Below are 13,019 nucleotides of genomic sequence, written 5' to 3'. Positions count from 1 at the left end.
CTCAACAGGACTTGTAACCTTCTGGAAGCAGCACTCCTGGCATAGCTAAGGGGAGACTGAAATGTTTGAAGCTAATTTCATCTGCCTTGAGCCTAATTTCACTGTCTCAAGAGCTCAGTGGGCAATTTCACAGAAAAGCATCCCTACTCTAACGGACTCATTTTTCTCTCGGGGAAGTCCTGGCGTATCTGATGTGATGTAACTAGTTACTGGAAACAAACCCTTTTTACTGAAGGGCAAGTGACACTAAATATTTAGCGAACTAATAGTGTTTATTTGAAATCTTCTGGTGCTGGGAAAGTGCTGAAGAGCTTTTATTGGTGCAGGTGCACCATTTATGCTTTTGTTTGGAGTAGAGGCAGAAGAAACCCTGGCTTGAGTCTGAGTAGGTGTATTAAGACACATGCAGCTTTGTTCCCAGGGTGTTTCTGATTTGTTTGTCTAAGTAAGCCAAACCTCAGGAAAGGGTTGCTTTTTGATTTTTGTGGGCTACTCGTCTGGTGGGAGTTGTGGAAGGTGGCAATCCACGATGTATAAGAAATGTGTTCTGCTTCTGGGGATGGCGAAAGTACATTTCCCACATACCTGGCTCACTTTATATTTTTATCAGAAAATGAAAACATAGCCAGGAAGTGCGTTCTTGGAGAGGCTGGGTGTGGTAAAAGCAACTGCAAAGATACGAGCTGCTTGTTCTTCTCACCTGACAGTTTGCTTATCTTGTTGCCTTTTTTTTGGAAAAATTTATATGTTCTGCCGTGTAAGAGAACAGCTGAGGATGATTAAAATGCAGTGAACATGGGAAGACAAAGAACAGGCTTCTGCAACTTATTATCTGCCAGAAATTGACCTGGACTTTCAGTGCATTCAGAACATTCTTTTATTATCTCTTACCTTTTTCAAATGGTTGTTGGTGGTCTTGGCCTGAGATACTTATGACTTGGGAGGGTCATACAACTGAGTCCTCATCAAATCGGTTAAGTGTCAGTCAGCCTCCGACAGTGCTACCTTTCACTTTCCATGATTAGGGCAAGGACCAGCATTGCTGGTGTAGACAGTGGCCTGTGCCTGGGTTTAGAAAGGCAAGTGGCACCCCCAGATGCCAGGGCACCTTTCAAGCAGCATCACACCTCCCTTCCCCACTCCCCACAGGGATGCAGTGAAGGATTGAATGGCGGAATTTGGCTACTTGGAGAGGAGGCCTCTAAGAGAGTTTTGGAATTTCTTCTAAAAGATTAAATTAGAGAGGAGAAAGGTTAGTTTGCTCAAAGGGATGAACTGCTGATATCTGTACCTATAAATAAAGCAGAACTAGCCCCAAAATGTTGTTCCTGAGAGGTCGCCTGGCTATCTGGGCATATGCCCATCCATACACAAAGCCCACATGGGCAGCTCTCTTTCCTTGCAAAATGTCCCAAATGTTGCTGACTAATGGACAGTGTCTAATCCTACAGTATTTCTTTAGATCTGATCACTGATAGCAAAAATCTTCAAAGCAGCACTAATAAAGTTGGGAACTGCACTATTGTAGAGATGCTACACCAGAGGTTGTCTCATTTCAAATAGTTGGATTTGGGGGTTATTTTCTCCTCCAGGCACCTATCTTGGTCTTGCTGAAGAAAAGTAATATATCTTGGCCTATGTTTGTTTAGCGTGTATTTGTTTTCAGCTCTCACGATTAAGCGGCTGACTCAATAAGTCTTTGTTTTACCTGGTAAACTTCACTCTTAGCTCTGAAAATGCAATCTAGGCTGTTTTGAGAAAGTGCTAGCTGTACTAACCAACCTCGACTTCACACGTGGTTTTCCTCTTAGTTTCTGGTGAAATTTCTCCTGTCCTCTTTGCCTAGTCAGAGAGCCTGAGGGAAAAATGACTAAGGTGGTGCTTTAGACTTAGGAGGGGGAGCAGACATTTGAAAGAAGTTGCCTCTAGCTTCTGTAAACTTGTCTGGGCTGCAAGTCAGACTGTGAAGAGTTTGAGTGAAATGTCTTCATGTGAATGCAGTGCGGAGTTACTTTCGCAGATGTTTGACAAAAGCTTGCAGCTGTGTTTGGATGGTGTCAGTCACATACGTGACATTTTGGTACCACAGGAGGTACTATTTGGTACCATGACAGGTCATGGTACTTAATACTGCGTGTTGGCTGCTTGTAACTAGTTTTTAGGTGCCAAATAAAAGATCTCTTCAGCAGTGCTGAGCTCTTTCCATTGACTCAGCCTGGGGGAGAGAGAGGTAGAAGTTGGATCATTCCAGTCTGTGGGTCCTTAGGATGGCCTTCAGTCATTGCTCATCTGGTTCTTGAGGTCTTTCTGGGAAAGTCCAGAGCTGCCCTGGAAGCTTCAAATTCAGGCTTGCCATAAAAGAGTACTGGTACTATATAAACACTGCTGTTTGTGGCCAACAAATAAACCCTGCAGAACTGAGCAGCAACATCTTGTTATTATCCTCAGGCAGACCACAGGTTGTTTCCCAAGGACTTTCATTCTACTAAAAACAGCCCAGTAAGTGATGCCAATAAATTTGGGGTTTCCATAAAAAGAACTGGAAATTTGAGGTCATAGCAATGAAATATCTTGAGAGATGCCTATGGTTCTACCTGTGACCTTGTCCTTTGCACTGCACTGTGGTTGGGCATACTGTGTAGGAGTAATAACTGGGTCACCAGGAGTGGCCCATGTACGTTTTGAGGGGAAATGTTTCAGGAGCATTTTGAGGAGAACCATCAAGATGGTAGCATGCTTTTATTATTGTTCATCAGTAGGTTTCCATATGGCTTCAAAAGCCAGGAATAATCACTAATTCCGTCAGCTAGGTAAGAAACTAGAGGCAGAGAGAAGGAAAGAAGCTCCTCTGAAGATACCCAAAGAACTGCAGGAGCTTCATCCGAAAGCAATGCAGTCACCCTTCTAGTTGTCTGCTGTTTCTAAACTTGCTGAATAATGCAGTGAGCGATGGCTGATCTGTAGGTCATTCATGATTCTTTTTGTAAGTCATTCATATTTAGTTCATGTCTTTTGTGCGGTCACTTCAGAGACCCTGCCTGAGATCCTGCTTTTGCTCACTGCTAGGGTTTGCCAGACTACTCAGATCAGCCGTTGGTCGAAACCTTAAGAATGAGCTTCAAGGTCTTATTTACTGAAGAAATTCATCTTTCTAAGCCATGATTGCTGGAATAGGAAGAGAAAAAACAGACCTACACTAGGAAAAAGTACACCAGAGCAAATTGAATATGCTATGACTGCAAGGAATTATGAGCTAGACCCACATCTCTAGTTGTCTTGCATTTTGTGAACATTTGAGGCAAAACTATGAAAGCCTTTTCTAAATTAAGTGAATTTGTATACAGACAGTTTAAAAATCCAGTCATGAAACACGCTTAGTCATTAACAGATTTCATGAAAAGAAGGGAAATTATTCAAACTGAGAAATAAACATCTGTTTCGCTGATATGAGCTTTTAATGGTGCTTATGATATCACAATGAATGCTCTGATGCAGCTGTATACAATGAAACTTCCTACTGGAATGGAAGTGGGAAGATTCAGCCCAGGACAAGGCTGATTCACCAGGAGGTAACTATGCCATTGGGTCAGCTGCTCTGGTGCTTAGGATAGGTGGACAGCTCTTACCAAAGATAAGGGAGAGAAAAAGAGTGTCTTTAAAAATTAACAGATAGGAGAAGGTGTTTCACTGCCTAGAATACACAGCTTTTATCCAGTTTTGTCCTTGCCCCTGGCCCTAGTCATGGGCTGGTATGGTTTTTCATTTTCTCAGACTTTCTCACACATGTCTGTGAATAAAAAACATGCATATGTAGAGTAAGTTTATAATATGGATCGATTTATTTTTGTACTCTGTAGGAGAATTGTATGTATGTATGCATGCAAAATGCAAGTATGTAAAAAATATTGTGTGGGAGTACATAAGGCGGCAAAACTCTTTCAAGAAGATTAATCTTTTTATCCAGGAGTAGTTCATTACTTCAGAAGTTTTTACTTTCTTTTGTTAAAAATAGAAACTTTTCCCATAGTATTCCCTTGAATTTGCAAATTAAATGCACTAGTAAAAACCTGTAGTAGAAAACAAAGGAGAATAAAAGTCAAATTTCTAGTGGTTTTCTGTCCTGAGAATCAACGCCAACGTACACTCTCTCATGCCTAGTAAGGGTGAAGCACAGTCCTTGGCTGTCGGACCCTAATGTCCTCCCTGTTTCTCTCTTGATAAATTCATAAATCTGTAAGCTGTGTGAACTAGTAAATCTTGCAGTCTCCATTCTCTCTTGCTATAAAGGACAGCAGGAAAGGTGTCTGGTGTGCACCTTGTGGCATAGAGGGCTGAATTAGTACTACAAAGGGTTGATCTGCCAGCTGGAAAATGACATACAGCACATAAGCAACTTTTAGCCTTCACCCGGGACTGAAACCCGCCTGTGCAACTAGTAGTGCAAAGGCAGATACCTTTGCCTTTGTACTTTATTATAGACATGGTGAACAAAGAATTTTTGTTTCTTCTTCCTTAGTTGTCATAATGAAATTTTAATATTGTAGTGGTTTTATCTGTCTCCTGATGAACATGAATGTCGTTAGCTTCTTTCCCACGCTCTCTGCATCGGTGTCTCGACGTGCTTCTGATTTCATGGCAACCCTTTCTTTCCACGCCTCACGTCTCCAGCTGTAGGCACAGGCTGGGCTGCTGCGGCTGGGCCTGGGGACAGCTGACGGGAGGGAGTGCTCGAGCAAACCTGACTCTTGTTGTGTGGTCACTGGGAACTGACCCTCCTTTGGAGCACCTTAAATTTAGGATTGGGATTTTTAATCTTGGACAGAGAGCAATGGGATGGGTTTGTATCTCCGTCTGCCTGGTTTTGGTCCTTGGCCATGAGTAAGAGGTATCTTTGCTTGCAGGGACAATGACAGTTTTTTTCTATTCACCTGAGCAGGAGCACCAGGAACTGGTTAATAAGCCTTATGTGCTTTCCAGGAAGGTGCTGGAGAGATGCAGCAAGAGGTGTGGTGAAGGCAGCCTGATCCTGCTGCCCTTCCTCTACCCAGTTGATACCCAGACTCCTGTTCCTCCACTCCTATGGAAGGACAGCTCTTTGCTCTCCAGGGAAGTGACTGGTTGTTGCTTCTTAGCTGGGGCTGCAACTACTAAAGACCGCTTGCCCCTTCTTCATGCTGCCTGTGCTCCACAAGCCCAGCAATGGCACCTTCCTTCAGAGATCTGTTGGTAGCTTCTGTCCTCTAGAAATGCCCCCACCCCACCACCGCCAACTTTCTGTCTGTCCCCTCCCCGTCCACCCTATGTACTGTGGAATTATGTGATGGCTTCTGCCCCAAAGAGTTTTTGGTCTAGACACTAGTTCTAAGGACAAGAACAATAGGGCTCCAATTTAAAAAAAAAATGTGTCTTTGCTGGTCACTGGCTTGATGTCTTCCCAAGGGCCTCCTGGCGCAGATGAGTGTTCAGGGAAGGTTTGAATAAGGAGGGGGAAGAGGCCCAGCAGGCTAGGCCTCTATCAGCTGCTCTCCATTTGTGTACAGAGTTTATACATTGCTGCGGTGTTGTCCTTGTTATCGTGCTGGTGGCTCTGGTTCTTGCTCTTCCTGTTTATTTTCACTCCATTGTTGAGTTTATTGCTCCTGGACTCTACTCTTGTTGGCTCCTGATAAATTGCTGCTTCTTATTAGCCTTAAATCACTGCCTCTTACCAACCTTTAATTATTTGTTGCCATCATATCTCAGTGCCACATCCTCTTAATTAGTGTTGCCATGCTGGTGGACACACCTCTGCCTTTGTTAAATCCATTAGCTTTGCTTTTGGCTTGCTTTGGCTGTTCTCTCATCTCTCCCTGCCCCTCCTTCCCCATCTCCCTGTGCCTTGTGTTGATATTATGGAACATCATCCACATCCTTTCCTGTGAGACTTGTGGTCTTACTGCAGTCGTTGTGGCTCATCCTGTGCCACCAGCTCTGCGCTGCCTCGTTCCTCCACACCTTGTGTCACACCTGCCTTTTCAGGGCCGGAGAGTGTTGTGGATTATTTTTTTTTTTGGTCTTCTCTCTTTTTACTTTTATGCGTGCTCTGATGTCCTCTGCCTGCCCAATTTTCCCCATCTCTCATTTCTTGCTTTGTTTGTGGTTTGGGTTTTTTCTGCCAGTGTCACAATTGTTTTCCTGGGATACACTTTGCAACTTTCTCCTCCCTTTTGCTGCTGAACTTTGTTCTGAGACATGCTTTTCTGCTCAGGACTGGCATTGATGACTCTTTGGTGCTTCTTTTCTTGAGAAGCTCCCAAGAGCAAATAACTTGTTGTATTCAGTCCACCACTTCTAGCTCTGGTACCTGCTCTTCCCCTGTCTCCTGCTCAGTCTCCTCCTTGGAGCACTGTGACTGTTCTCAGCTGCCTCACTTGGTGCCTCGGAGTGTTCCACCTCTGTGGAGCTCAGGCTTCCTGTGTTGTTACAGCATTTGGTTTCCATCACCACCCTCTCTGATGTGCTCTGTGTTGCTGTTCCCAGAATTGCATCCATTCCCAGTCTTGATATTGAAGCCATCTTCTCCTCTGCTCATTTTCCTACTTGTGCAAATCCCATCATCTTAAACTTCCTTTTCTTAGCATCATCAATGTGTTTCTTTCTGTGTCTGCTACTGCTATAGTGTTGCCTGCGGAGAAGACAAACTGAAACTTAGGGAGACTAGAAGCAGAAGGAAGTGGTCAAAGCTAGAAACAGACAACCTTGCTGATGTGCCTGGAATTAATCATATTCTACCATCTTACTCTCCACTTCAAATTTCTCTGGTCATAACCCATTGCTGAAATGTCGAGTGTCTACTTCCCTCCCCCGTATGCAGGTCCGAATGCTCATGCAGTCCTGCAGCCCGTGTACCTTTTCGTTCATCCATGATCTAGGCTGGCCACAGCCTGAAGCTCTCCCTGCTGCCCATCCAGCCTGTGGGACTTTATCCAGAATAGTCATACTGACTTGTTGCCGCCTGCCTCTCAACATGAGGGCCAGCAGTTGCCTTGGTATTGCCATTTCTTTCCCAAACTTGGCTGTAAAAATTTCAAGCTGCTGTCTGTGTGCACCCAGAAGTCTTTTCTTTGCTGTGCCACGTCTTTGTGGCCTAGGTTGTATGCCTCATAGAAACTGTTGATGGGGGCTGGTGAGGCTGGGGTCTTTTGCTGGGACTGAGGAGTGCTCCATGGTGCAACCCTTGTTTGAGAACCTTGTTGCCGCGGGCCAGTGTTGTCAGTTCTCAAGACCCATCTCCTTGCTCCAAGCATTTGGTAAGATTGTGGGTATGATTCTGCCTATATAAGTCATTAGTTTAACTAACATTATATCTCTTTATTGTAAAAGTGCTCTTTGAGGTTGATTAATGAGGAGTGGGTGGAGATAAAGTGAACTCTGGTTTTGCAGGTGAAACACCATTCCTTTAAAATAAAATACTTATAAAGTCAAAAAAAATAAACCCACTTAAAACAAACCTCTGCTTCTTCCTGTGGGGAGACTATGTCTCCCACAGAAAGTTACATTTTCTTCTTTAAAAAAAAACACCAAAAAACAACCCACAATATTTTCCCTGCATGTCCTTATCTACCTGTCTTTGATCTCCTTCTTAATGAAGTCCTGACATCTTAAGTGACCAAGATGTAGCCTGATGGCTTGTCCATTTGAAACACATTGGGTGCATGACATAAGGTATGAAAACGCTGTCATATCTTAGAGTGAGGGATGCAGCTTTCTGACTCTCCTTTCACAGTGCCATGGCAGCTACCAGCTCCTGTTACATCTCGCAGGGCCTCTTGTGCAACAAGATGTTGACTTAACGATAAATCTTAGCAAGCTCTCAAAACGCCTGTGTGGAAATTCCTCCCTCTGTGAATAAACATGCCAAGGGAGAGTGCAGAGCCCAGCTCTCCCTGTACTGCCCTGGCCGTACCCCAGCAGAGGGGTGGAGGCTGCTGCTGCACCCTGGGGATGTCCTGGTGGGCTGCTGCAGAGAGAACGGCACAGCCTCACTCCACCCAACAGGCACCATCTGTGACTAGGGCTGGCAACGACCCTGCAGACTGCAACAAGCCCAAAAAGAACCTCCCTAGGTGTGGTTCCTGACTGTTGTGTCCTTATCAGAAAGCTGTGTGGAAAATCTGTGTTAGGCCTATTCTTTTGCTAAATAGAATTTCATTTTCCAAGTCTGTCAGCCTGGCTGGAAACTTCCTTCTAAGTGGAGGTGTCTTGAGGGGAAGGCAATGCAGAGATCTTTGCACCTCTTGTACCCATACTTGTATCTAGTTTCTGGTATCACCAGCCTCTTCTGGTGCTTAACTTGGTAACACCTTGGTGGTACCCACAGTGGTGGGTGAGGAATGCCTCTTGCAGAGGCTGCAAGTGCAGAGCTCTCTTCTCCAGTGGGTCTTAAGACTTGCTTTTTGCTTTTTCTCCACAAGACATGGTGCCTAGCAGAGAAGGACTTGAGGATACTGGTGGATGAAAAGCTGGACACGCTCATAACTCAGGATGCCAATCGCATCCTGGGCTGCATCGAAAGAAGAGTGGCTGTCAGGTCAAGGGTGGTGATTCTGTCCCTCTACTCTGCTCTGGTGAGTACTGTCCAGTTCTGGAGTTCTCAGTGCAAGAATGACATGGACCTTTTGGAGCAGGTCCAGAGGAGGGCCACAAAAATGATCAGAGAATGTAACACCTCTCCTGTAAAGGAGGGCTGAGAGAGTTGGGGTTGTTCACTCTGGAGAAGAGAATGCTCTGAGAAGACCTTATTGCAGCCTTTCAGTACTTTAAGAGAGCCTGTAAGAAAGATGAGGACCATCTTTTTAGCAGGGCCTGTTGTGACAGGACAAGGGGTAATGGTTTTAAACTAGAAGAGGGTAGATTTAGACTAGGTATAAGGAGAAAATTTTATTTTTTTTGCAAGAGTGGTGAAACACTGGAATGAGTTGCCCAGAGAGGTGGTAGAAGCCCCATCCCTGGAGGCGTTCAAGGTCAGGCTCGATGGGGCTCTGAGCAACCTGATCTAGATAAAGATGCCCCTGCTTATTGCAGGAGGGTTGGACTAGATGACCTTTAAATGTTCCTTCCATCCCAAAACATTCTATAATAATACGCTAGCCAGAAAACAAGGCCTCACAAATCAGTTTTGGGAATACCTCATCATTCTAATTGCATGAAACACAATGCCTTTGGGTGAAAAAAAAAGGAGCATCAGTGCAGGGTCCTCTTTTCTGCAGATCCTTCATGCCTAATGGCTGATTGGGGTGAGAATGGGCTGAGATGCTTAAGCTGCAAATGAGTAGACCCAGCTGCCAAGCAGAAGACAAAGATAAATTAAGCTTAAAAAATCTGCACCTGGATGCAGCCCAATGCCTGTTTGTCTTGGCACACTCTGCTACTGGGATGGGCGAAGAGCAGGAGGGGCACGCGTGGAGGGGGATATGCCTTGGCACCGCAGCAGCGTGGCCCATGCTCGTGCTGGCGGAAGCGGGTGGGAGGTGATGTGAGCCTGGGAGCTCTTGATGGCATGGCTTGGCTTGCTCTCCCCTGCCCTGCCAGGCCATAGCCCTAGTTCTCACTGCTGCTTTGCTCCTGTTTTCCCATTCTCCCTGCTTCTTTTCTTTGCTTCTGATAAGCTAAAACTTGGTTTGGAAAGGGAGGGACACTGGTGCGAGTGAAAGAGATCTTCAGCAGTAGGGAGAGCAAAGGATTTTTTTTAAAACTTTCTTTTGCCTCTCCGTTTCTTGCTCTTGGAGAAGCAGCACAGCACCTCCTGTGTCCCAGGACCATGGGGAAGCTTGTCTGGGATGCTGGGACCAGGAGGTTTCAGACTTCAAGGTGGTCTCTGATGCCCCCACTCCTAAAGCTGTTTGGGTAAATATGTTTGTGAGTGCACGTGGTGGGCTCGGGTCCTTCAAGGGAATGTGTATCAACACACACAGCCCATCCTGGAGCTGCGTGCAAGCTCATGAGACATGCACGGGGATAGAGGTGTACGTGATGGGGACTAAGTTTTGGTGTTAATTGTCATAATGTCACATTAGACTCCCAGTGTCTATAGCGCAAGGATTTTGGAAGAACGACTCTCCAGGCACTATCAGAAGACATGCAAATGCATGCAGAGCCAGCTCATGCACCCAGCAGGGAACAAGTCTTCCCTTAAGGTAGGTGTGGGTGGGCCTGCTTGTTGTCTGGGCCTGAGAGGTAGGAAACACCCCAGCGTCAGTCCTGGCTCCAGAAGTAGGCAGCACAACTTTGTTGGTAATTGCAAACCACACAGGGACTTTTGACAGCCCTACCCTGCGCGAGTTCATCCCCATCTGGGTGGAAAAGGATGTTTTTCTGCAATGGAGGAAGGGGAACTGTGATCTCCTCTCCATTTTGGTCCACACCCAGTTTACAGCATGAGGAGTGGTGCTGGCACAGCTGGCTGGGGAGATGTCTTAAATCCATTCTTGACGTTTCCTAATACATCAGCTATCACCTTAGTGATATAAATGTAGTAAAGGAGTCCTCTTCCACGAGAAATCACACACAGGAGGGCTAGCTCAGTACCAGGCAGAGTGAGGGGTGTGAGGGCTCTGCCAGCTCCCCTCTCCCTCCATGGGAAAGGCTGCTGAGGTGCTGGGTGCCAGCAGCACCCTCTTCCTTGGGCGCTGGGCCCTCAGGCTTGTGTGCTTCCCTTGGCCACAGTTCAACTGACTCCTCCAGCGCCATCCCCATTGTACACAGCTTCTTGCAGGTGCTGGCATGGGGGTCAGTAATGCGAAACGGGATTGTTCTGGGGAGGGACACTCGCAAGCTGCCAGCCTCCCCTCATCCCCCATTGGGAAAAAATTCTTATTCCCCTCAAGGCTGTTTCTCTGGACAGAGCACCCTGCCCGGAGGGAAAGACCTGTCTCCACCAAGGAGGGATTAGTGCTGACCTCTCTAGGATTTCAAGCGCTGATGCTTGCTTTTGCAGGATGTGAGATGTCAGAAGGTGGTGGGAATGGACCCCAGCTCTGACTCCTCCAGGCATACATGTTGAGGTGCTGGGGTTTGCCCTGTCCTTCCTCATACCCATTCCCACTGATCGCATTCTCTTTGGTTCTGCAAGTGTTTTGTGTCCTCAGCAACTCTTTCCACATGCTTGTATTTTTTTCAAGTGGTTATTTTTAACCTAGACCTTTTCACTGTCTGCTCATAGGTTTGATCCTGTGGACAACTTCTGCTATTAAGAGAGATGAGCCCTGCACCACTGGGGTGGATGAGCGGCAGCACGTGAAAGAAGGTGACAGGAGGAGAAAGCTGGTTACCACGCTGCAGTTGTCTTCTCCCCAAACCTTATGGTGAGGGGTGTTCTCTGGAGATTGCTCATCCCACCAAGGCAAAGTGAAGCTGGCTTGAAGAGCCTTGCAACCCACTGGATCTGGGGTGTGGTCTGAGAGCTGCTCCTGGTGAGGTGAAGTCCTGAGAGAACCTTGTGGTGCCTCTGGGATGTGAAGGTAGGTGAGGTTTTAGACTGGCTATAGAAAGGTGCGGAGGGCTTTCCTTGTGTTTCTGAGGGGTTACAGCAAGTGCAAAGGGTGAGTAAAGCTAGTCAGTTGGTGAGACAAAGCTCTAATTAAAGCCTTCCAACCTACTTGCCTTACCTAATTTCTCTTAAATCGAACCTTAAATCTACTTTCCTTTTCCTTACCCAAGGATAAATGCAAAGTAATGCAATTAGGTTCAATGAAAAAACAAATAGAAGAAAACTCATCAGAGATAAGAATCTGGTTTAATCTCCTGTAAAATGGTGGTCTTTCTGCTACTTCCTAAAGCTGGCAAAACCTCAATTGCCAGAGGGACCTTTGCCTCATTTATCATTCAAAAATGTCATTTCTCTTTAATTTTAACGCTCAAACCCTCCAGCCAAGCAAATATTTAGTGTGCACAAAGCTTGCACCCAACAAACCGTGACAAATTCCTCACCGCTGTGATTAACCTCTAACACTATTCCTTGCTCTCAAATAGCTGAGATACCCTTGCAGGGAGGCTGTGGCTCACTGGGGGCCCGAGGCATTGTACAGGGTTGCTCTGGTCACTTTTCCCACAGCAAATCTTTCCCTTCTTCCCCAGGAAAGCGCTCTGATTTTAGTACAGGCACATGGCTCCCTGAGCAGTGAGAGGTTGCCTATGCTGGTGGAGAGCAAAAGGTGAAACCGTAATATGGCTCTCCTTCGTGCCCACATATGGAGGCTTGGCCAAACTCTGCCCAGGCCTTGCTTCTGACAGCAGTTGCTGCCTATGAAGGTTAGATCAGGGAATCTCCACAACATACCTACATATCCTAGAAAAACATGGCACTGGGGCTTCAGCTTCATGTCTGTGAAGCAGCCGTGGTCCTTCTTTGTGGGCTTTGGAAGCAAGAGGGAAGAGGCTCTGTGAGTGTATCAAATGGATTTCTTGAGTCCTGCCTCAGTGCCTAGTGTCCAAATTAGTCTTCCATGCGCAGGTCAGAAATATTTTATTCCCTGATTTCATGAGTATGGTTGTGCAGGGGAGACTTACTGGCATACTCTACTGGAGATGTTTGCAGGGAGATGTGTTCTTGGTTTAAAACCAAGTATATAAAAATCAGCAGGGTACACCTTTCACCCCCTGTGTGTGGAAGGGGAATTGAGACACCATTTTGTGCAACGATATTGTGGTTTGCTTGTAAGGCAGTTTTTGGCACGCTTCCTAGAAAGCCCACTTGATTTTAGTTTCCATTTTCCCCATTAAGGAATTAAATTCAACCTGCCACTTCAATCTTTTTAAAGTAGTGTAAGTAACTTACGCTTACTTGCTCTGGTTAAAGCAGCACTGCTGGACTTCAGCCTTTTGTAAGTGTACACAGGCTGCTAGAAGTAGCCTGCTGCTGTGTATTAGCCCTAGGGGGCAGCTCAGCCCTCCACAGGGATATTGAAGAGAATTGGAAAGGTGAAAGTGCAAAAAATCATGGGTTGAGATAAAGACAGTTTAATAGGTAAAGCAAAAGTCAC

Source organism: Apaloderma vittatum, unplaced genomic scaffold (assembly GCF_000703405.1).
Source record: "Apaloderma vittatum isolate BGI_N311 unplaced genomic scaffold, ASM70340v1 scaffold15311, whole genome shotgun sequence".
NCBI lineage: Eukaryota > Metazoa > Chordata > Aves > Trogoniformes > Trogonidae > Apaloderma > Apaloderma vittatum.
The sequence above is the reverse complement of the archived record's forward strand: the minus strand, read 5'-3'. Positions refer to the sequence as shown.